At 36.8% G+C, this 25,673-nt stretch overlaps 1 protein-coding gene and 2 long non-coding RNA genes across 5 annotated transcripts in view; 1 reads left to right on the top strand and 2 right to left on the bottom strand.

Annotated features, from left to right (window-relative positions):
• Positions 1-10,647, bottom strand: part of LOC135794826 (chaoptin-like) — a 122,575-nt gene extending 111,928 nt beyond the window's left edge. Inside the window, exon 1 of one of the 2 annotated variants that reach the window (XM_065306264.1) lies at positions 10,519-10,647. The gene's annotated coding sequence lies outside the window, so the exon portion shown is untranslated. Of the gene's footprint in view, positions 1-1,296; positions 1,881-10,518 lie in introns of those variants that run through there. The other variant, XM_065306262.1, reaches the window with a different exon arrangement.
• Positions 10,648-17,445: 6,798 nt separating this feature from the next.
• On the bottom strand, positions 17,446-18,242 carry LOC135793864 (uncharacterized). Its single transcript, XR_010548736.1, has 2 exons — positions 18,127-18,242; positions 17,446-18,049 (listed from the first exon to the last, which is right to left on the bottom strand). It is a non-coding gene; the product is annotated as an uncharacterized lncRNA (long non-coding RNA).
• Positions 18,243-18,370: 128 nt separating this feature from the next.
• Positions 18,371-19,112, top strand: LOC135793863 (uncharacterized). Of its 2 annotated transcripts, XR_010548735.1 has the most exons (3): positions 18,371-18,694; positions 18,753-18,930; positions 18,983-19,112. It is a non-coding gene; the product is annotated as an uncharacterized lncRNA (long non-coding RNA). The 2 variants fall into 2 exon arrangements; XR_010548734.1 differs by having other exon boundaries at positions 18,371-18,930.
• The last annotated feature ends 6,561 nt before the right edge of the window (positions 19,113-25,673 follow it).

The following is a 25,673-nucleotide window of genomic DNA, read 5'->3' as shown; positions in this document are numbered from 1 at the left end:
TGTTTCATGCTTATCTTTTATCACCTGCCCTCACAAGTGCCACACCTAACAATTTCACTGGGGCTCTTTTCGATTTGCGCCTTGTTGTCTTTTTTGTTTCGTTGTTATTTATTTTGTATTGCTCGGCGCGCCGTTGTTTATTTCTCGGCGACCCGTCCATTCTCGCACTCTCGACGGATGCACTCGCCGCTTAAGTTTGTTGGTGCGCGAGTTGCGTGCGTATTTCGATGCAGGAAATGCGCAAGATCGCACGAATAGTGGAGTACGCCGGGGCGCGCTTTTGTGGCGTCCGTTTTTCGTATCAGCGCCGCTGCACTGCAGAATGCCTCGGCGTAATGGAACTTTGTTCTCGTTTGATGTTCTTTTTGCTGCGCATTGTCCTCGGTAATTAGATAATGGTTTGTTATAACAAAAGTTTTCCAACACTTTTGCGTCCGATGCGCTACGGACAATCGCGATGGCAGCGTGCACGTGCAAACAAAACGAATTAAAGAAATGAATACAGATTGAAAGGGCGCACAATGAGCGAATCAACAAACTTGAATGAAATTGGACAGAAAATACGTTAGTAAACAGCATTATCGTTTGTGTCTATGAAGCGCAAATGTTTCACAACTATACAATCATGATTTAGAAAGAATTTAAGTGTTCTTCAAAAAAATCCACTTTGAGGAAAGTTTTAAGAACTTAATCCGATTTACCTGCATCCTCATTCGAAAATGTAGTTTTCTATATAATGCATTAGCATTGAAAACAATGCATTTCACGTTTCCCACATCGAGGTGTGAAAAATACTTGAATACTGTTGCTTGTGAGTGTAAATCAATGTTTTCCACTCTAAATATGTAATGTAATATTTGTGACAATACTAATATTATGCGTGTGCCACATTTCCACGTTTCTTTCGCCTGAATGTTTCATCCGTTCAAAATTCAAACCCTGTATACTTGCGCCCTTAAAATCGTCGCAGTGCCTTTATGCCAACCTTTCCGCTTGTCGTACACGCGTGCAGACACTGTTTTGGCAATGGCCTTTCAGTTTATATTCAATAATGTATAAGAACGACCCCACATCTACAGAATATCAAACGTCCGTGGCTTCCTATCGCGACCTTGTAGTTGGTGTTTGACGCATTTTATGTGTTCTACTATAATCTATGTGTTCAGTTTCACCTTGCCTTGCATAAATATCGAATGCGCGAACGAGATATCTTGAATTATTTTGTGTTTTGTTTTGTTTTTTACATGTAAAATTCAGCTTGTGATTGTTTACATCAAGAGTTCATCTATACTATACCTGCGACGGTGTTATGCTGTTGCTTCAACGTCTCGGGCCCATATTTATCTACTACGGAATGTAGTAAACAAACCAACGTAGCACTCGCGCACAATCTCAAGTCTTACACTCACACAGGCTCATAGGCCTTTTGATGCCAACCGTGGCTTTGTGTGTGAAGTACACCTTTGCCCCCCGACCGCCCCGCGACATGCACATTCCGTACCAAAATTTGCTTTTGCCGCATGAGCCGGCAGGCAGGAGACGCGTCGGCGGTCGCTTCTTGCAGCAGCGACCTTTCCTGCATAGAGACGTTTCGGGCACTTTTGGTTAGCATCTTACCGAGATGCTGATAGTTTGTCTTAAGATTTATGAGTATGTATCATACACAATTCACAAGGTAGTATGCTTTATACGGAGAAATATGTGCCAAAGAATTTAACGCGATTAAAATGATGAACAAGTATACGTTACCAGCGTAAAAATCTGTTCTGAGGTGTACTGCACACAACACATATGCTAATTAGTCTTTTATAAATGAAAAACGTATGATTATATAAAATTATTGAGGGCACGTTACGCTTCACGCAAAAGCGTGCATCGCGTTCTGTTGCGCGACTAAGAATAATCGGCGATAAGGTCGCTTCAATAACATCTCAACTGTGCAAAACAAGTCTGATAACAATGGAATGCAGCGCGTCGAACGACGAAGTAAATTGCCAATATACGCAATAGTATATTAAGAATCATATACGCTATGCAGAATTATGGTGATGAGATTTATTAAACGCAGGCGCAGTGAACGTTTGAATCGAGTCTCTAATAAAGTTTAGCGACGCAATACTTACGCTATTTTATCTACTTTCACTCTATTTTCACATTTAATTTTTTGCATTTTAAAACTTTGAACTTCGTTGGCGCACTATTTGAAAATGTAAGGTTATAAATGCATGGAAGCAAGTTTGCACGAAGTTTGACTCACCGCGCATGTCATGTATGCTATGCAACCCAAAATACAGCGTAATATACCAATTTTTATGGCGAAATATGTCAATAAAGTAATAAATAAATACATACACAAGAAACATATTAAATCCAACGTATTCGTAAAACAGCAATAAGTCATCCCCTTGGGTATCACACGAAAGTTGGAGGCAGCGAAAAGAAAATCCCCACCGCGTTATGAATAAATCCCACGAGCACACAGATTATAAAACATATTCGGCTAGTTATAATTCTTGGGCTACGCGTTCAGCGGTGGGTATCGATATAACAAGTCCCAAGAGCCGGCAATAAGGAATATACTCTTCTCGGAGGTAATAAAAACCGGGGCTCCTACTTCTACATTATTTCCCGTAAAGCTTAAATTTTAATCCGTCCGTATGTCTCACTTGCAACAATGGTAAACGTTCGCATTGTTCGCCGCCGCTCGTGCCGCCGCCACGGGTATGCTTTTTGTGCGTTTTCATAGTTTTGTTTTGTCGAGTCTTTCGCTACAACTTCTCGCGTTTAAATATCATATTTAAAGTGACAGTTAGATTGTGTAAGCATTTTTATATGCTAATTAAGAATGTCTGCATAATTTTAAAGGGATAAAGTACTTGTAATACAAATCCTGGTTATGGATGTGAAATAAAATTACAAAATGTAATATGCATCGGCCGGGAATCGAACCCGGGCCGCCCGCGTGGATTTAGATTAATAAACTCTTTATTTACAAGTTCCTAGTAACAATATATATATACATACACGGTGTAAAAATAGAATTTTTTATGCAAAAACATGTTATGCTTATATACAGTAATACAATTCTGGTTACATAGTTTGTTGCCTATTGTTAACCTAACACAAACAGTTTAACATACACTTTCTATATTATGTATCCATATGGGGTTTATTTTAACTATTCTTATCAGGTAAGTACTTAAGTTATTCACTTCTGTAGGAAAGGCGAGCATGATAAAACCTACTTATATCTATTACATGTGGAGTTACCAAGTCTGTGAGAAGATTGGTAGGTGTTCATATGTGTATTTATATTTATTCGTTATGTTATCAGTTCTTCTTCTCTTCGTGATATTCTTAATCAGCGGGTTTTATGTAGTGTCGTTTTGGTATAGAATTTCTCACTCAAGTCCTGAATAAAGTCAGTTACATTGATTATCTCCGTTTCATTTCTGATTTCTACATTTCTTCGATATCTATCCGCATTTACGGCCAGTCTTAAACATTTATTTTCATATTGTAACAGTCTTGTGATATGGGTTTTGAGATACCTGCCCATATGGGAGCTCCATAGGCTAGGATTGGTCTTAGTGTGGCTTTATAGAATAATAGTTTGTTTTAACATTGAGACCACTATTTCTGGCCATTAGCGAATATATTTGCGATAGTGCAGCGTTTGCTTTAGTCAATGAGTTTGTAATGTGTTTTTTAAATATGAGTTTTTGGTCTATATGAATTCCAAGATATTTGACTTCATCTTTTTCATTTATTTTTTCATTGTTAAGCGTTAGATTTTTGTGACGGAATTTTAGTTTACGTTTCTTGGTTACAGTTATAAATTCAGATTTTAAAGGATTAGCTTTGATTTTCCATTTTTCATAGTATTTCTCAAGGGCGAGGAGATGATTTTGGACTTTTTGCCTCCCTACAATTTCATTATCTGATTGTGAGTAAATAATGGTGTCATCCGCAAACAATGCTATTTTCGTACTGGGTGTTTTGGGTATATCATTCATGAACAAAAGATAAAGTTTAGGTCCCAAGACAGATCCTTGCGGGACACCTGCCTCTATTTTCATTGGTTTTGAGATACTGCATCCAATTTTTACTTTTAGTGATCTATTTGTTAGGTAGCTGTGTAGTAGCTTGATTAGCTGGGGATGAATATTCATGTGAATAAGCTTGTATATGAGCCCAGGCACCCAGACGGTGTCAAACGCTTTCTCAATGTCAAGCAGAGCCATGTGGGTTATTTTTCCTTCGTTCCAAGATTCTTTTATGTCGTTAATGACCCTTACCACTTGCTGGATAGTGGAATGTCTTTCTCTGAATCCAAATTGCTCATTAATTAATATTTGTTTGTTTTCAATTTCTGCGTTTAGTTTTTGTAGAATAGCTTTTTCAGCTACTTTGCCTAGGGTGTTTAGTAGGCTTATCGGCCTATAGCTACTTGGATCATGTGTTGACTTGTTTGGCTTTAAGATTGGAAGGATTATGGCGCTTTTTCAAGCCGTGCGAAAGTAGTTTAGTCTAATGCAAGAATTAATGATTTCAGTGATAAATACTATGCACTTTTGGCTCAGATTTTTTAATATAATATTTTGTATTTGGTCAGGGCCAGGGGCTTTTTAGGTGGTAGGGTTTTAATTATGGCTTTTATTTCTTTTGGTTTAATGAATAGTTTGTTATTTATAGTTTCACTTTTTGATAAGAAGTCCCTAACTTTATTCTCGACTTCAATTTGTTTCCGAGTAAGTGGTTGTCCGTTGTGAGAGCTTAATTTCGCAAAATGATTTGCAAGGATATTGGCTTTATTTGCATTATTAAATTCGTAACTGCCGTTTGCAGTTTTAACGGAGCTAAATTATTTTGTGCGTTGGGTTTCAGGGATTTTACAACATGCCATATAGAATTATGATTTGGTGTGATTTGTTGCAGTTTACTTTCCCATACTTTGTTTTGTTATATTTAATATCAGCTTTTATTTGTTGATTTAATGTTTGCCACTTTAGTAGTAGAGCCTGGTCCCTGTTTTTTATATAATCTGCGAAGCGCGTTTCGGTGGTTAATTTTAATTAATATGTCGGCAGGAATCTGTTTTTATTTTTGCTTTGTTTATTTTTATTGATGGATTTCTGCATGGCTTCTTTTATAGTTTTCACTAGTATCTCTATTTGCTGATCTATATTCTCAGTTGTGCACATTTGGTTCGGAATTTTAATGTTACTATTGAGGTTTGCCCTGAATAAATCCCAGTTAGCATTTTTGTAGTCTAAACGGGTTCTATTTGATTCTTGTGGGTATGTGATGTTATGCAAATTAAAACGGACTGGTAAATGATCGGAGCAAAGTTCATGCAGAACCATTGCTTCACCTGATAAATTTTTTGCAATAGCAATATCTACTGTAGATGGGTTATTGCCGTTATTTGGGTAGTTGGTGGGATCATCTGGGTAGATTATTGTAACGTTGTGTTGGTTCATATAATTGTAAAGGATGTTGCCATTTGTATTTGGGGCACTTTTACTCCAGAATGCATTTTTTGAATTTAAGTCGCCTAATAGAATATGTTTGCCTGACTGTTTGAATATTGTGTCTAAGTCAAGAGTTTTAATTTTGCAGTCAGGGGGATTGTACCAAGTGGTGACCGTGAGTTGAGAATTAATTTTAATTTGCAATAGCTCTAAATGGCTTAGTTTCTTATCATTCAGTTGTAATACTTGTATATTATTTTTGACTAGGAACGCTACTCCTCCCCAAAATTATCGCGATCTTTTCTTATGATGTCGTAGTTTTTATCTTAAGTATTTTGTCTGGGGATAATTTTGTTTCATTGATGGCTAGTATGTCGACATTGTATTTTTCGAGAAATATTCCGACTTCTCCAGTTTTGGCTATTAGCCCATTAGCATTCCATAAAAACATTTTTAAATTATTTATCTCCATTCGGGTTGAAAGTCATAAATATGTAGCGTTTTTCATTTTCGGTTTTAGCGTTTGATAGTTTTACATTTAGTTCTTTGATCTGCCTTAGCATTTTACTTACGTCAATCATAGAGTGAAGTTTGTCGAGTTCGGCCATTAATTCGCCGAATTCGTCGGCTCTGGTGTTGGTTTCTTGCCTGGTTTGTGTTTGCGGTAGAGGCACTTGTGGGCCTTGCCAGGCATGTGTCCTTGTTTGTTGCTTAGGGAGAGCCGATGCTGCTGTCCTCCTAGCTTCAGGTAGTATTGGAAAGTCTTCATTGCGTGCTGTGTAGGCTTCTCGTCGCACATGTTGAGGGTGGTCTTTTTTCGTTTTCTTGCGGCGTTTTTCAAGTGCTTGTAAGTACGCTGCACAATCTTTTGAGTTTGCGGGGTGGCCTTCTCCACAGTTTGCACATGTGGCAGCTATAGTCCGCGGTCTTTGGCACTCGTATGTAGGATGACACTCAGCACATTTGAGGCATCTATACGCCGCATTGCAATTTGACGTGGAATGTCCCCATTCCTGGCACCTTTTGCATTGCGCCATTTCCCTTTTATTGGAGTACTGGGCCCACCTCACTGCTGTACTACCAACAACTGGATGATGCTTCCTTAGATCTCCGAGTGTGTAGTGCCTATTAAATAATACTAAATAGACTGGCTCCTTGGTGTTTCTTAATTTGCTGACTTTGGAGGCATCCAGGTCATCTGTATTAATTAGGGCTAAAATTTCTTCCTCATTTTTCTCCGTATAGAAATTGTAAATTATTTTAGCAAATTTTCGATCTTCAGGAGATGTATATGTGTGGTACTCTGTGTTCGATGCATTGAACTGGTCTCTCAATTGTTTTGTTTGTTCCTTGGTTTTGCATTGAATAGTTGTTCTGCTAGGTGTGTATTTCACTCGGAAATTTCCAGCACCAACTAATTTTTCAATAAAGGTTTCAAATCTTGTTGTGGACGTGGGTCTGGTGTGCACAACAAGCGGTTTTGGCTTAATCGGAGCTTTGGTTATTTTTCTAGGATTTTCCAGTACTTCTGGTTCCTCCATTTCCTGATCATTATCAGAATTTTTCTCTTCATGTTGGATGTCTGCAGCTAGCGCATCATAACGATTTCTTGTGCTAACCGTTACTACCTGTCTTGGTGGTAGTAATTCGTTGAGTAATTTAGCATTGTTCCTACTCGAGTTCTCGGATGACGAGGCGATTTCGTTGCTCGATTTCAGTCTCTTTGAGGCGATATCATCCTCTTCTATAGCATCCCTAGCGACTTTCAGGAGCCGTTGGTTGGGAATTGCCATGGTTTGGCTTGCCAGCCGAAGGCTACACTTTTTCGTTAAGGTTTTTTCACTTTTGGCTTTTATTTTCACACTTGGGCGCGCACTCGCTGCTCTTAAACACGTCCGTACCACTTGAGGGTTCGAACGAGTCTCGCCCGCGTGGCAGGCGAGCATTCTACCACTGAACCACCGATGCTTGTTGCTAACTAATAGAAAATCAATAGATAATATTAAAAATAATTTATAATAATTTAATGTTTGAGTTTTGTGCTGATACAGTATACCAATCACACAAAGAGCACATCCATCAGTAGTGTGCGCATAATGAACCAAATCAAATTTTCGTATTGTTTTTGGCGCATCCCCGCCGACAAATAAACCAAAGCGAACGTTGTATCAGTCGCATCGAGCACATCGCAACGGGATGAAGCAGATAGGCGACAGAGAAAACTTGTCCACGGTGTAATTAAGTCGGCTTTGATCTTGCTCGAGGCTCTTCGACGCGCAATGCCGAAATTAGGACCACAAAGAACGACGCGGAACGAACGTCGAATTCCTCACATTCGGTTTTAATTAAAATAATCAAAGTGCGACATAATGCGCCCGCCACCAACACTATCGGTCTACTATTCGGCTCGAGCATTAATGCTAACGCCGACCGAACCGAAGGGGCGGCGGAGACTTATGGCGGTGCACTGAATGTGTCGCGGCGCGATTAAATTGCCAATATAAAGGTTTACGCTCGGCTAACATTTTAATTGATTTTTTTTTTTTCAATTTGTACCTCTTTGTTCTCTAAAACTTTATGGATGTGACTGAAAACTATTTAATATTAATCCAGTCAAAGTATATTTTTAACTGATATAAATTATTCATGACAAAGTAAAACACAAACAATGTTAGAATATTATTTGTTATTTTTTGTATTGCACTGACGATTTAAGAATTTATTAGCACGTCATGGAAATAATTCCGAAAATTTGTTACAAACATTCGATCGTAAATTACTTCCTTCGAGGTGTAGAAAAATGGAAGCAGTAAAAATACAATCTGGTCAAAATTCAACACAACGGAAACTTATTTCATCTAAATGATTAAATATTTAAAATTATTTAATAAATTTTGTATGAAATAACTATAAATATTATTGTAATTAAATATTCACTAAAATGTAGTGAAATATTTCATAACAATTGATTGTTCATATATTGTTTAATAGTAAAACAATTTAAAACGGTTTTAAATTTTCATTTTTGTATAGCAATCAATTTCGAGTGTATAATTGGATGCAGTTTAATATTTCCAGACGTATTCAATAAAATAACATTTTATTTTTAATTAAAACATCAACACTTCATCGTTTTTCTGTAATGAATATATCAATAAATTGTGAAAAGTGTAAATAAGTACAACGTACTAAAATATTAAAAAGGAAAGATTATTTAAAAGTTTACTACACAAATGAACTGATCGTGATTTTATAAAGTTAGGTTACTTTTAATTAATACTTTGAAAAAAAGTTACTTTAAGAAAACTTTTCGTTGTAAAATGTTCTTAGTTCATCTTTGAAACTTTTCTTTCTTCCTTACATCTTTGAAACAACGCATTGCGAAGAAAATCGACAATAAGACACAAAACAATCGGGAAGTATTTGCGTAGTCGCGGAGCGCGGAATCGAAACAATTTCCCTTAATATTCGCATCCGAGTGTGGCCTAACCAAGAAGGGATGTCTGGCAAGGGTAACCTGTAGTCCCGTAGTTAAACCCTTGCAGCAGAATTTATGTTAAACAATAGATCAGGCTAAATTTTGCGTTTTCACAGGCATACTATGAACAATGCCTATTACCATATGTACAATATGTTCAAGCCCTATCAGATTAATTAATAATTCATTTAATATTAATATTTTTTTAAACAAATAATATTTTTAAAAATTTAGAATTTTTTTTAATAAATTTCTAATTACTTGATTTATTTGATTTGTTTTTTGGTGTAATTTTTGTGAACACATTGTATACATCACAATTTGCGATTGGAAGGCTTAATTAATCCTTTAAACTGAAGCAGGGACTACGACTAAGGTGAACTAAGGTATGCACGTATAGGGCACAACCCTCTATTGCTCCATCATTGCCTGATTGCAGTGTCTGTACCTACTTAAATTTTAGATTGTTACAGAGGTGCCGTTATTGCAGTCATCTTGCAGCCATAACATAACCTAAATGATTAAATAATCACATATTTATTGATTGTATCCACCTAACGGAAATTACATTAAACTTTTCTTATTATTTCACAAAACTAAAGAAAATTTATCGATATTTTCGCATAGATTAATCTGTCAGTAAAACCGTTCAAAAATAGCTACGTACTAATTACTGTAAACAAGTTTTACTTACGTTTGAGACACATTAATTAACGATGACGAGTAAAATATAACAAACAAGGCGAAGAAGCAGAAGTTGAACAAACAAACAAACAATGAATTCAAGCTCGGAATACGCTGAAATATTGACTGCACTGAGAAAATAAACACCAATGCTTTCGCATGACCAAGCAAACAAATATATTTTTGCAAACGTTTCAATTTTAATTGAATTGAATTCTGTATGCAGTGCGTTTCGGTCTCCTCGGTTATTTTCCCTCTCGTAAATACGACATTTAATAGCGTTGATTGCAATCACAAACATTCGCACCTAATTGCCGAGTACTATATAAATAATGGCATTAATGTCGGAATTATTCAAATCGGCAGGTAATAGTTTTTCCAGGAGGGCCATGCGGGGCCGGTCCCCGAACATTTTAATTCAACTGCGAATTTCATGCCGGAAATATACGATGACAGAGACGAAATATCCCACGTGCCGGACACAAAATTGAATCGATTTTATGCAAAACTTTTGCTATTATACATTTAGACAAACAATGACATATAAATGCGTCGGCCATTCAATTTGAGCGTGTTATTTATAACTATCGACGTCGGTCGGCGACAAAATGGGCCGCCGCATCACACAACACCAATATAATCTATTCGTGCGTCCGTCCGCGTGACAGAAAAGGACGCAGAAAGAATGGGCATTCATTTTGAGCCGTGTGTGCCTATAAATTTTCATATATTTTATTCTATTTATGTTTCGCGCGATAAAAAAAATAAAATAGGAGGTAAATAAAGGAAATGTTTACCAACAAACTACAAATTTTGGTTTTAGTAGTTTGACGAAGCAACGTAGTACATTAAAATATAATTTTAGGTTAGGTAGTGTCTTACCAACGTTTGAGCAGTTCATCTTGACGAAGGAGTCCCAGGACATGCGGTTCACATTAAGTTCTCAATGGCTCCCAGTTTACACATATTAGGGTGTCGTTAATGCTATTCATTAATATTTACGTTGTTATTATTAACTAAAGCAAATTAACTTTGATTCTGTCTGCTGTCAAATTTAACTACAAAAATTTATGGGGTTTTGGTGTATTGTGTGTTGCATACCATTTTTAAAAAAGATGATACAAGAAATCAATGCTTTACAATTAATTAGAAGTTGTACAAATTGTACAAATTATTTAAATTCGTACACGATTTGAAACTCGTCAGCAATCTGTAATCTCCCAGCGGAAAATTGCCAATTTCAATGTGCGTTTTTTCGAGATGAGCACCGAAGTGTGCGAATGCTGAGGCTCAGGTGGAAAATCCACGTATCACTGGCGGTTGCTCTGCAACATCAGTTCAAACACACCGCCAAATACTCGTGGGTTGATCTGGTAGCAACTCAGCTAACGAAAGGGCGCAGGACGCCCGGGACGTTTGAATAATGTACGGGCGTCTAGTTTGGATTGTGTTACATAATCAGATCTACGCAGCCTGCATCGCATCCGTCAATGCTCCGTCGCAGGAATATTTAGTAGGCGGCAGGTCGTCGCGCGGCAGGCGAAAGCGTTTGCCTCGGTGTGTCAGCTTCGCGCTCCTAATACGACGCTTCCCTTCTACAAACTGCACGCCGAACATTTTCCGCCGATCGAACGTAAAAGTTTGCACTCGCTTGGGGATTTCCAACGTTTTGCACTTTGGAAATCTAGGCCTCGCGGTCGCAATTCACCTACACACTTTTGCAAACAAATTTCAGCCATAAAATCAATTGATTTTACAAACTTGACGATAATCAGCAGGATTAAATATATACCTACTCACCAGTCAGTTGATAGTAACTATCAAAACCCTTTAATCCTGTTCAGCATCACGTCGACACTGTTCGAAAACTAGTTATGTGTACCTGCTCGTACATGCGCCCCACGTGGGTCTGTATAATTATGTAAAATATGTACACATTAATGGGTGCGTGTATATTGGCGTGAAGGAGTTCGGGCAACAAGACAACGGCAGTTACCAACCAAGCTGCCACCTTCCGACCACCCTGTGTCCCGGCGAATGAGGCCAACTCGTGCGCACCGTACGCGCCACCATGGTTGGAATATCAAGCCAAATTCCCAAATGGATGGCAGAATTTAAGCAGGGCATTAGTTGGATAAGTGTTTATAGCTTCAACATGAAGATATAAACTTAATATTGATTAGAAATCACAATTATTATTAATCTAAGAAAGCATTACCATTTTAAACCAAGTAAACTTATCTTGAAATTAGAGAAAAGTTTAAAATACTCTACTAAAAGTTAAGATAGCTTTGTGCAACATAACCTAGATGCAGTTCAACGTTGATGTTTGAAAGTTGGTGTTTTTATGCGAGTTGATCCCTGCACAAGATGAAACAACTTGCAAGCGGTGTAAAGCGCAAATGTAAATGCAAATTACTTCGATTTGCTCCAGTAATCAACATTCCCGCACTGAAACTTAGTAGCATTTTCTCCGCTCGTATCTTGAGCCTTTCCACGCGCGCGCTTTGAATCCCACTACTTAGTGACGAAGCAGACGACCTGCGAGCCCGGTTATGAGCCAACAGTTACGTGATGCTCATAATCAATGTGTACCTATAAAACTAGCGCCTGCAACTACACCCTCTTGCATATCCCTTCTTCAGTCAGCGTGGGTTAATCAAAAACAGGGCGCCAGTTACTCACATTACCAAACTCATTCACGTCTTGCGTCTATTTCAACAGCTCCCGCACAACCCAGGCAGGTATTTCCGGACTTATGCTTGAAGATTTAAATTAATTAAGTATTTCGAAAAGGATGCGTTTCGTTACCTGGCTGAGTGAAGCAGAAGCAGCACTACTACAACTACCACCACAATCGTCTCGGCTGTTGAATCTTTGGTCTTTCTCTATACAGACGAGTATTACAGCTTCCGCAGTTTCAACGTTTCAATCTCGTCCAAACGCACGGAATACAAATATTCCGGGTGCTGGGCGGTCGGGGGTTTTCTTCGTGTCGGCCGGAGATAGCGCAGGTAAATAGTAACTGAAAAAGGAATATTGTAATGCATGAATGGGCCGTACCTATGGTTAATCTACGCTTCAGAAATTGCATTCGCCCGATAACATTCAAACACTCCGCGTTGAGTGCGCCTGCAGGCAGCGGAATATCTTCCCGGGGCTTCAGTTGCATGCGGGCATAAAAAGTGGGGAAGCGATTCCGCGCCGTTCGGTTAGCCGGGAATAATTCAAACTCAACACTCGGCTCAGCCGAACTAAAACGCAAATCCACAATGAAATAATGTGGTAATTAATTTTGAGCGTTTCATTGAGTTTGGGAAATTTAATAAATTTACTATGCACTTTGCTTTTATACTTTAAGTCAACTTAGGAATTAGTTGAAATTAAACTTCTTATATTTTTTAACCAAGTTTAAAAAATAAAAAAATGTTTTTTTACAAAAAATGCAATTTAACCTAATCATTTCTAATCACAGTAATCAGAAAATCATTTAACTATTTGTGTATATGTTTGTCTTGCTCTAATCATTATCTTCCGGCCCCTAATGAAGATACAAGTTGTCTAAAACGTTGTTTAAATTTCTAAACAAAATATTTCGAGCTATTTTAAAGTTTCTTCAATGAAAAATGTAAGTTATGATTAATACAACCTGATTTCTACAATTTTAATTCAAATTATTAATACTTAATTAATAAAAATTGTTTGATTTGAAACAGTCAGTATAAGAATGCATGATCAAACGCGTGTGAATTAGAAGTGTGTTGATGTCGTGATGTAGTTTGCGCTAGCACTGGTACAGTCTATCAATACGCGGTTTTGGTTCGCACCGTTCCTGCTTCGATTCGCTGCCTCAACCGCCACCGCCACCGCCGCCGTCCGAGTGCCGTGAGCGACGGCCGAAATGCAGGAACGACGTGCCGCACGCGACTATAAAATACGAATCGTTATTTGCAGCATGGCGGACGGGCGGTGCAGCGCCAAAGGTAGGATAAGACAATGTTCAATTTTCAATGCGGTATCATATCGTCGGTGGCTAGATCACGATATCTGAGCAAATAACACCGACACGAGAAACATTCCGGAGTACTATACTTTCGATTTCTCCTTTTTATAAACGACCACGTTCAGCCCAAGATAGGAAAAGTCTTCGAATAAAAATAGAACAAAATGTTTGTCTGTTTTTGAGTGGCAAAGAAAATAAAAAAAATATTTTGAAGATTGAATTGGTTTAATGCGTGAATAGCGACTATTAAACTTTACTTTAGATCTACTTTGATTTGTATGTACTGATTGTATCAATAGATTTATTTTTAAATCATTGAATCTTCAATTTATTTATTCGCAGAATATTTACAGTAAATTCTCGGTTTATTAAAAGAAAACAAAATTATCTTTTGTTTGTTTCCTTATCTTATGCTGGTGGTAGAGGTTAATAATGCAACTAAAGCCGACAAAATTGTATTTTAAACGAAATATAATTTCATGCCGCACGATAGTAAGGAAAGCAGTCACGTAGCGCCGCGTCGTAGTGCTGGTGGCGGTGGTGTGGGAGCGGCGCGAACGTTTACTCCAATCGCATCGTGCGACATGCACGAGACACCAGATAAAATGTTAAATCGTACGAAAATGAAATGAGACGCGAAATTGGAATACCGACGCATTAACACCCACAACATAATTAAATATGAATGCATTATTATATGATTATGAAAACGACAAGTGAACGTGAAAACACAATTTTCTGCCTGGCATACAAAAATGTCACCATTATACCATATTAATTATTGACTAAATCAGATTATAATAATTCATACTATGTTTTGCTTTTAAAGGCTCAAATATTTCATGTTTTTATATTTTTTTCTATTTTCACCTTTAAAACGCCTGTTTTTCATGGTTTTGAGACATAAAAATGGTATAGTAAATGGTATTTTAAACACGGACGGACAAAACTGTGACTAAAGTATTTAAGTCACGAGCTTTAGACACGGGTTGCTACTTATTATACTAATATACACGTTAATCCTTAAAATTATAATAAAAACAAATTAAAAATATTTAAATTAATCAAAAAGCAATATTTTTAAGTTGTCCATTCATATGTTAAACATTTCACTATATTATTATTTTGGGAAAGCTTAAATCAAGGGTTGATTTGCTTACATTCGCTCCCAAGCGATTAAACATGGTGCACTGGACGTTAATTAAGGAATGTTATGGCCGCGCGGTAATTCGGACATAATATTTGAGCAATCTGCGGACACCTTGCCTTAAATATTAATCACGTTTACGTGCGATTACCGCCCACACGCTATTTAATATTCAGCACACACGATGAATTAAAACCCATTGTTATGTTACTTCATGTCCGCCCACCTTTGCACTGGTTACCAGCGCCTACACATGCGCTATCTTTAAAGCAAACAAATACCCCGCCATATTAATTAATTTGCATCATTTAACATCAACACGTTTTAGATAACCACAACTTTAATCCAGTCGAATAAATAACAAAATTATACCTGAAACATGCAAAATTAGCAGTTTGTTCAATCAACATTGTGAAGATGTGTTGTGGCAGCAGGATGCGTAAGGTTTTACCATCATAATTCATTAATAATAAAATTACGTTAATTAAAATTAAATTAGTATACAACGGAATCGTTTTAAGCTGGAAATTACACGGGATTATGATTTCCTGCATTCCCCGGCGTCTAGTTACTCCCTGTACATGATACAAGCGTTTCTGCGTGCAGAAATTCATGTAATATACAATATCCACTTCCGTTGAAAGTATAATGGCTTCAATTCGCTTTCAGGCGATGAGTACAGGCTGCTCGTCTTCGGCCTATCCTGCCCGCGTCGTCGTTGTTATCGGCGTGAGGGTTGCGGCTCGCGCCTGCACACTATAAATTCTTAAAGAACCAGAAGTAAATTATTGCTCTCTATAATCCTTTACGAGCGCCAACCGGAAACTTGTTATCAGATTGCTCATTGGGTTTTTTTTCGCCCTCTGCTCGCCCATGATTTCCGCCTGCCGGTTTCCCTACTACAGCCACAGCCTTCTTTTTCACTTTCTCTTCCTTCTGTGTTCGGCGTCATTAAAAATATCATCGCGCGGAAGCCGCGGCGCAGTGGAGATTAGAAACTCGTTGTACTTCGGTCGTTGCGAGCTCCCACGGGGCATTGTTTTCCGAAAACGTGGAACTGAGGGTTGTAGATCATTAGGTATTGTTGGTAAAAAGAAGCGTTGATGATTTTTCAAAACCAAGGAAACATCACGAGCACACGTTGTTTTCTTTTGCTTCGTTTTTCTTGCCGTGTGCTTTGCGGCCATTGTGCATTGTGGCCGTACAATGGTATACTGCAGAAAGCGGAAAAAGAAGCAAATGAGTGGCGTTGAGAATAGACAGAACGCGATGACCGTGCCGGAAAAAAAACTACGAGACGAGAAGGAAAGCGTTCTTTTGGCATCCATTGTTAAACGATGTCTGGACGCAGCTTCTGGTTGTGTGACCGGATGATGGCGGGTGTAAGTGTAAAGCGAGCGCATTGAAAAAGGCCCGCCGGAAAGGGCAGTGGGTTCGACACACTGATGAATCATTCTCGTAATCAGTTGTTTAACCGCCAATTTGCTGTTATTGTGTGTTACGGTTAGCCGAAGCCGAACAAAAATAGAATCGGTCAATGATTGAACAAAAATCGATGGAATAGTTTAAAGTCACGGTTCACGAATGATTTGCGACCAATTTATCTCGTCCACACACGCAATTCAGCAAAGTTTGTGTTACCAGGTCAATTTTTCCAATTATAAAACAAATTTAAACCGAAAAATATTAAATTTTCACTTTATATCTGAAGAATCAATAAAAGTTTAGTTAACGAAATATTTCATAGCGAAATATTTATCGTTCACATCTTCAGCGAAAGTAGTTTCTATATAAATATGAAGATTTATAACTCTAGGCGAAGCCCGACACACGAAGATAGAAAAGATGCACACGTAAAATATATTTCGTGTAATAATCTAGCGTGCTTGTTGCAGAAACATAAACCTGCGACGTTTATTGAATGAAAAGCATGCAAGAATAGGATTGATGCGGCGCGAAGGAGGCGCACGGTCGTGGCGGGGAACATAAAAGGTCCTGGCGGTGTTGCGCGTCGTATGGAAGTGTGTTTGGTAGCGTCGTAACCGGATGCAAGGTAACGGAAATGCGCTCCAGCCGCCAGCAGCATCAAGCCTTGTGGTGATGGCATGCAACCCCTCGAAATCCGCATCGCAAAAAAATTGAATTGAATTGAAACAATGTTACTTACTTTTGAAACTTGTTTTCGTCTTTCTGAAAACGTTTATCATTGCGGTAACAGAAGAAAAAATGCCTGTATACATTATTTTTTCGCGGTAAGCTACAATTTATTGTTTTGGAATAAAGCTTATTTCTTTTGTAATAAAACATTCATTTCTGCTAGTGTTGGAAACGCATCCGTTGTTTCGTCGAGTACAATAACAGAGCAACAAAAATGTAATTAATTATACGCGTCTCTCGGAACAGGCGTGACTGTATTGCGGATGTGAAATATTTCGAATTCGCATGGTATTCGGAAACGAGAAGACGCACGCAACCAGCCATTCATAATTCCGGTTGTGATTCTCTTGACTATGATATTTTGAAGCATGCAACACATGCTAACTGCTTGTCACAATTACAAAACAATTAATTTCTCGGAATAAGATGTTAACTCAAAAATGAGCAAAACAAAATGGATTCCATTTTTTCCTATATTTAAAAAAAAAAATAAACAAAAAGATTTAACAAAAATTTTATATTTTTACATTTACTTTTATATTCTTATACTCTAAAATTAAAATATCTATGATATATCTAAGATTTATACGGACAATACTTAGGAGTATGTGCTTCTGTCCCAGTGGCACCACAATGACGACAAACAACATCAAATAATACGGGACATGTAATATTTTTTGCCCTGTCTCTGAGATCATGGCTAGTATACATGCTTTCCTTCTCCTGATTATTATAACAAAACGAACAAAATTTACTTATTGTTTCCAATCTTTGCTTTCGGTATCTCCCATTTGTCCTAGGGTTGTAGTGATAATAATAATTCATGTTATAGTACCATGTTGATACTATTTTCAAACTATGCTTATTAGAAGCTGGAGTGTAAACTTCTAAATCTTGCCAGTACGTTGTAGAAGAATTAATCGACGATGTGGGAAACGATGAAACACTGGAAGTGACTTGAGTGTACACAGACGAAACGTGAATTATATTTTCTTGAAGATTACGTGTTTCAGTATGGTAAAAATTGGAGAGTTGTTTAGTTTCTTCAATTTTCATCAGCTTTTTTGATTCATCGCCATCGGTTGTTGCCGTCATTTGATAGAACTCTGTACAATCAATATAATTCACATACAAAACTAAACTTTTCAAGGAAAATGGAAAATGATTTGATTTTGTTACATACCGTCTCGAGTAAGTTGCTGATCGTACAATTCCATTAAAAGAGCAGTTGGCAGCATGTTGTCGAATTTGTAACTTTCATCGAAAAGAAGTCGCGGTGTAATTATTCTTTTATTTATGAATGTTTATTAAAATGAGGTGGCTTTGAAACAAAATAGAAGCGTAAACTAAAACCGCACACAGCATACTAAGATGAATGGATTGAATAAATCACCAAAAATTGAATTTAAGAGTTTTATTGAGTTAATTAGTTATTGTCATCTACGTATCATATACATTAAAATATTATATCAAGTCACATTAGCAATCAGCATTATCATCATCAGCATTAGGCAATTATTCTAAGACATATTAAATGTCCTGTTGGGACAATATTTCGGCGTGTGTGCTTCGGTGCCAGTAGCTCCGCAATAACGGCAAACAACTTCAAACAATGCTGGACAAGTGATATTGTTGGCATCATCTCTCAATGCATGACTGGTGTAGACATTTTCCTTCTCTCGATTGTGGAAGCAAAACGAACAATATTTGCCCTTGACATCATACGCTGCAATAAGAAAACACAACAATAAGTATACATGTTTACAAGAAAATCTGTTTTATTTTCTACTTACATCTTGAACGTCCAAGTATTGGCTTACTATTATTCTTGAAGAATGTCTTCTTCTCATCCATCGATGTCCACGATAAACTGGATAAAGGACGACTTTCCTCATCAGAAGATGAAGAGTAAACCTCAAGATCTTGCCAATATGAGACATTTTCACCTCTAGGTGAAGCTGACATTGTAGACGACGAAGATGAATAAGTATCATCATCCGCGAAAATACCAGAATTGATTTTACCACCATTATTTTTAGGTGATGTCTCGATTGACAACGAACTGAATTGTTTGATTGGCTTGTAAGGATCGTAAGTACCATCACTACCTTCAGGCACAATCAACATACGTTCAAAATCTTTAATAAAAACAGAAAAAGAAAACAAAAAGTTAGAAATTTAATAAAGTTTAGAAATATTTGTTTGCTTACCTTCGCTGGAGATTTCTTGGTCGTACAACTCCAACATAAGAGCAGTTGGCAACATTTTATTGAAGTTTTAGTGACAACAAATGTAGTAAACAAGACTAATGAAAATTAGTGAGTGTAATCTGGTTGCAAATTTTAAAATTTATATACAGAATTTTAAAGGGTGGGTAGTGGAGGGGGAAGTGAATTGAATGTGTAATGTTGGGTTGAGTTGCTTTGACAAGTAGTAACAAGGGATTAAACTGATTACCTGAAAGTGGATTAGGGATTATATTATTTTAAGCAGCTTTTGAATATTAAAGCATTTTGGAACAAAATGCAAGCAGCTTTGTCAAATATTTTATTAAGTAGGTATATTGGAATATCCCAAAAAATAATTTCAATTGTCATAATATTTTGACTTAAATATACAGGTTTCTAACAATGAAGTTGCTGTTAGAACAATTTTAACTTGTTGTTGTTATTGTTGTTCAAGTTTTTTTTAATTTTTAAAATTTAATTTAAAATAAATGATATTATAAATCATCATAAAATGCGCGTTAATTCTCCGCACACCAAGCTTTTAGGATCCGGCATTCAAATAAGTTATTTTCATTTGGTTTCTTATTGCTTTAATTCTAACAGCATCTTCATCGAACGCGTGTTTTGTATATACTTACAAATGTATTTATTTTCATTTTCTTGGCTTTGCCTTTGCGACAATGATTTTATCTCCAGAACTCAAGGCATATTAAAATTAAACAAAATTTATCATTTGCATATTTTCTGAATCAATACGATTAAAATGTAAAATACGAAAATAATTGCGAGTTATTGATTCTTCTGGAAAATGATATTTTTTGTTGTAATGCATAATTTTAATTTATGCACAAGATATTTTCAATCACGATACTTTTTCGTTACTTTAGCGACTCGAGTCAAATTCAGATGGCAGGTAAATTGCTATAATAAACTCATTGGAAGGCAATTTGCGTTGCGCCTCGAATTACCGGATTAAAACTCTGTCGTAACTAAACTGTTTTGTCCCGATAGCTCTCGTTTCGTCTTCTCCATCAAACAAAGAGCGCCCGTGGAAGTTCCGCAAAGACTCATCTTCAACATCAAATCCTAGTTCGTTTGCTTCTTGTTCGACTCGTTCGCTCGTAGCGCAACAACAAAGTTTCGCTTATAATAATTATTAAACAAAATAATATGATAAGACGTTTAAAGTTTCGGCGTTCGCGCAACGAGCCGCTTAAAAAGCAGCGCAACACAACGCTGCGCATCGTGCCACATCAACTAAATTCTCACACTATTATTTTCAGCCCTTTTCAACTTTCGTTAATTTGCAATCATCTTATGAACGAGATGCTCGGATTTAACAACGCGAAGGCTTATAAACTAAGTTTGGAACGGGTGCCAACTTTCGACGAGTTCAAAAGGAGCGTGAAATGCTCAGCAGTAAAAAAGTTTCCCCGACGATGGCAAGAAGTAATGACGGAACGAGAATATTACAAAACATAATAAGTTGGTTTTGCAGAGCCATTCGACTAATATGGGCGCTGGTAAATTTAATGTTCAAACACAATTTGAATATTATATAGACGAGACATAAACATGTCTCATAAAACTTAACAAAACATAATATATTAACCAATTTGATTATGTTTACAATTCACGATTATGCTTAAAAAACGGTCTACTGCATTGCATCATGTTGCCCCAGATAGTAAATATATCATTTTGACAATAGTACAATGAAGGACAAAAATGTCTAACATTTTCTAAACGTTTTTTGATTCTTCTGAATGCCGCAATAGTGCGTTTGTAATTATTGACTGGCAATAAAGATTTATTCGTAGAATTTGAGCGTTTCTGCGAATCCATACTACTTCTCATTTTCTCTTCGTTAATGATATCGGTCAAAGCATTGGCACGAGTTTGAACATTAGACGAGATCAGTGAAAATTTACTGAAACGTTGAACAATCTTCTCTTCATCCACTGACGACGCATCGAACGACGTATTTTCCGCGAAAGATTCAAGTTGTTTGAGTTCTTCATCGGTGAGGAGATTTCCAAGAAGGTATTTAACTTCTATTTCAGCATAATCCTCAAGCTCTAAGACATCTAAACTTGGAACAATGCTAATTGATTCAAACTTTTGCAGTAATCTTTGGCTTTTTGAATTTGTTGCAGATGATTTGGATTTACTCATCTTGTAATATTCTAATATTGACAGTGCATTCGTACGATTTCGTAGAATAGAATGTTTTTAATGTCAAACATAATTTTGATAATAAATACAACGCTTGCTATGTTAAATTATTCTTTTTAGAGAAAATAAATGAATATTTAACAGTAATTCAAGAAACTGTTCAGTCTAGAAATGATAATATTGTATGTTGTTGTTCATGATATCCACTACCTTTTGATGCACGACAAATATTATTATTTATACTACCAGGTGTTTGTTTACACCTTAAAGCAATATTGGCTTATCCCAAGGGATAGAAACTATTCATACAAAATCTAACCGACCTCATTTAATGTGTTTTATTTAAAATAAAACAAAAAATTTAATTTTTCTACACCCGCCGCTATAATTAATAAAAATAAATTATAAAAATAAAAATTATATGAAAAATTAACATTTATGCTTGTAATTTTCAAAAATAATAATTTATTTTTAATTAAACAATAAATTTAATATTGCTTCTGATTGGAAATATTTATTTCGTTGTAAAAAAAACGAGAAACATAAAATTGTGAGTAAACATAGTGCATGCGCCGATTTTAATTAATCTGTATTAATTAATACGAGCCATAGCACTAATTTGCGGCATGCTGAACGCTTTGTTGCAGCAAGTGTTGCGATGAATTGTTTGGTGCTCCATCGCTGGCTGGCGCGCTAGCACCACATTGATTCTCGATGCCGATGGGAGCACGGTGGTGGCGGTGGCGGCAGCGGCATTGCAGCGCACACTAGGACCACGACCACCCGTTGGGTGCTGGGGTCGGCGCGTTGGATAGATAAGTGCGCTGTACCGTAAAATGAAGTGCCCAATTATTGAAACAATTGTTATTTATTATGTTCGCCGGACGCAAACACAACCGCGGATGCATTCGTGTGGCACGAGCGCGCACCTATGGTAAATTTCTACTCGCAAGTGCAGTGTGCACCAATGGCTTTGAAATTTTTGGCGCAAAACGAGCTGAATTTCTCGCTACACTGCTCCATGTGCACTAAATGATCTTAGTTTATTCACGTCGCACCAGGTCGTGGTTTTTTTCGCCTGCATAGTGCTAAATTGCAGTCGTAAATTTGTAGATTTAGTTGGAAATATGATGAGAAAAACGGCGTTCAAAAGCATGCAGTACAATTTTTTACTGGAAGTCTGGATTTGGGAAATCATTATTATGGTGACTCATAAGTATTTATTATCATAACGAAATCTATAAGCAACAAAGGCGATATTTAGGAATGTTTGGCAGTGGTGTAACGAAAGGGGTAGTTTTGTGTTTGATAAATATGACAAAAGTAAATATAATATTTTATTATTCAACGTGTATTATTGTAGTAATATTACAATATTATTTATAATGATTATTGAATATTGGTTTTGTGTATGTTATGTAATATTGGGGTCAAGACAAAACTTTATCTTTATCTATAGTCGTTTCTTGCAGTAGAAAAGACGCACTATTTTATACCATAATCGTAAAATTAGATTATTATCAGATTTTTCCGTTTTTGTTAAAAATAATGCGCTTAATGGAATGCATCAGAAAATTGTACTGACTGAAAATAATACCTTTGACACTTTTTTCACTACAATTAATTTTCGTTTTTAAAAAGTCTTTATAAATTTATCTTATAAAGAATTTCCTGGTCTTTAAGAGCCTTCAATCCGCTATCAAAATATCGACCTAAAATCAACACAGCAGATGCTTTTTCTCCCTTCTCTGCCCTTTTCCAAACGTGAGCTGTAATAATTATAATGCATGCTGTGTAATTGTGTGAGACGCGCGCGCGCGAATGCGTATTTTGTGCCATTGTTGACCGTACAGAGAGAGCGTACTCTTTGTGTATATCATTAATTAATAATGTTTAATCATCGCCCATTAACTTTGATTAAACCAATCTAGACGGAGTGAATTGTGCGCGCTGAACGTGTGCGGGGCTCTTTTACCGCCAAAAACAAGCCATTTGTGCGATTTTGCACGTTTTGCCAAATTACATGATTTATTATTGAAAAGATCTGTAATTATAAATATATTTCTATTTATTAGCTTCAGCAATTTGTATCAAAGGGAATGTGAAGGTATTTTTCATTTCGATTATCAAAAGGTACAAAATTATTATTATTTTTTAATTAATTAATAAAAATGTGTTTTGTGGTAGTGCAACACACATGTTTATTAATTACCCATCTAACACATATTGATTTTCCACATGTTTCAAGAGAATATTCGAGGGATTTGCCGAATGACGAAGAACCAAATTGTCGAAGCGTATAGAAACCGCAAGGCGAATACCAATCGTAACAATTTCCGGCCTGCCGACAAGAACAGTAAATACGAGGAACAAACCCATTAACACATGAGACCCGCTTCTTGTGCCCCTTGGGATGGCGGGGAAAGCTTAAGAAGCTTTGCCGACGCACGAGACTTATAAGACACAAAAACGTCGATAAATAATTTCACAACGCGCCGCGCATCGAGGAAATGATGATTAATGGTTTTTGCATAACGTAATAATAATAGTACGAATGTGATATTACGATATTGATGGCCATTAATGCAGTAATAGTGATAAATGTGAGTTTTTATGTTGCGCGGGGAGTTTTTCGGAGACGTTTTTTAATATCACAATGCTTTTTTTGTGTGCAGTCGTGTTAATTTAATGGGGTCCTAGCCCAAAGGCGCACAAGAAGGTCTGTTGAGATGAAACACGTCTATAAATGATTTTAAATTTTTTAGCGCAAAAGTTGTTTTAATGCCACACGCACGTTGGACGAAATATAGCTTTTTTGCTTAAGGCAGCATCTCCGTTCTTCTGCGGTCCACAAAGACGATTAACTTCAAATATTTAAACAGAGCCGATTTGTGCCCGCTTTCGCGTTTCGGTCGCTTCCGCGGCACCGCGGCGTGTTTTGTTGTTTCCATATTCTTAGCCGTTTTTCCTTCCGACCGCCGCCTCACCATCACGGAATCGTCGGCTTTGCATAATATGTAAAGCATGCTTCGTTTGCGCTATATTTATATTCCGACGAATCTATCGTCGGGCACGTTCCATTTTTCGCGTGGTATTCATCGTCTTTTGTGCCACAGCAGAATTAATTTCGCATTGCTTGTTGTTTGCGCGTTAATTTTGAATGCGTTTTGATTAGTGAGCAACGCTTTCAAAGTTTGAAATGGTTTATTAATATTTTTCCAACCTTCAACCTTCTTAACCTGGTGTTAAGAAAACCACAAAAGATAAAATTTTCGAGTATAATAACAAGAAAAACTGCAAGAGAAAATTAAACGACTCGTGGTGTTCTTTTGTAGATGAGATTTTGTTTGTCTTTTGTTTTCGACGCTGATAATCGCTAAAATGTGTTAGCAACCCTTCCTGGAATGAGCGCCAAAGATAGTATTTACTCGGCAAAATAAGAAAATGTTTGGTTTCATTGTGCCGCCAGTTCAGCTTAGTTTGTTCAGTTTTGATTTGCTTCGTGTGCTGAAATTAATATTAGCCTAAAAGTATTTGCTTTATTTGCGCGATTTTAAAAGCTATTCAAACGAATGTAAGGCAAATACGAGTTCTGCACATTACATAAACTACAAGTTGAATAATTTGCTCGAATGTTTTAAATAAATGCAGCCATCCCAGTTTAACGCGAGCAAAAGGAAGAAGGTTCATAAAACAGGGTTAAAATCGAAAACGTTCGTGTAGTTTCTGCGGCAAACCGGCATTTGCACATATTCTCGATTAATATTGGTGTTGGTCCCGACATCCGCCTAATTCTAACACACAGAATGCCGCAAACTTCTCAATCCACTACCAGCCGTTTATATATCGTCCTCCTTTTACTGTTAACTTTGCGTTTGCATGGAATAATAAACGATTTGAGAACTAAAAGGTTTCTAATGTTCAAATACGCAAAATGCGCGCAAATGCTCAATAAGAAGGAATTGGGTAAAAACTATGAATAATCAACTAATATTTTAAAAATGGTTTCGCATTATAAAGGTTTTATCGCAGTATAGTTATATCCATATCCAGTTTGAAATGTTGGAAATTATAGCAATGCAGCCACTATTGCAATAACTATTATCTAATTCCGGTAAATCGTATTTTAAAACTGCATTTATACCTGCAGCGGGATTAGGAATGATAAAATCATTATTACCTGAGAGGTACTAATGCCTTAAGATAATCTAGTGAGTTTAATAACCATTAAATTATAGAATATTTGTTTTTACTTGAATATCATTTTAGTCTAAAATATGTAGCAAGTACCAATACACAGTAATACTTGAAACTACACTTGGAATTT

This window comes from Atheta coriaria, unplaced genomic scaffold (assembly GCF_025399875.1).
Source record: "Atheta coriaria isolate IRGN ID8LTWV9N9 unplaced genomic scaffold, Caltech_Dcor_3.1 hic_scaffold_6_pilon, whole genome shotgun sequence".
Taxonomy (NCBI): domain Eukaryota; kingdom Metazoa; phylum Arthropoda; class Insecta; order Coleoptera; family Staphylinidae; genus Dalotia; species Dalotia coriaria.
Note: the sequence above shows the minus strand (reverse complement) of the source record. Positions and strands in the feature narration are given on the sequence as shown.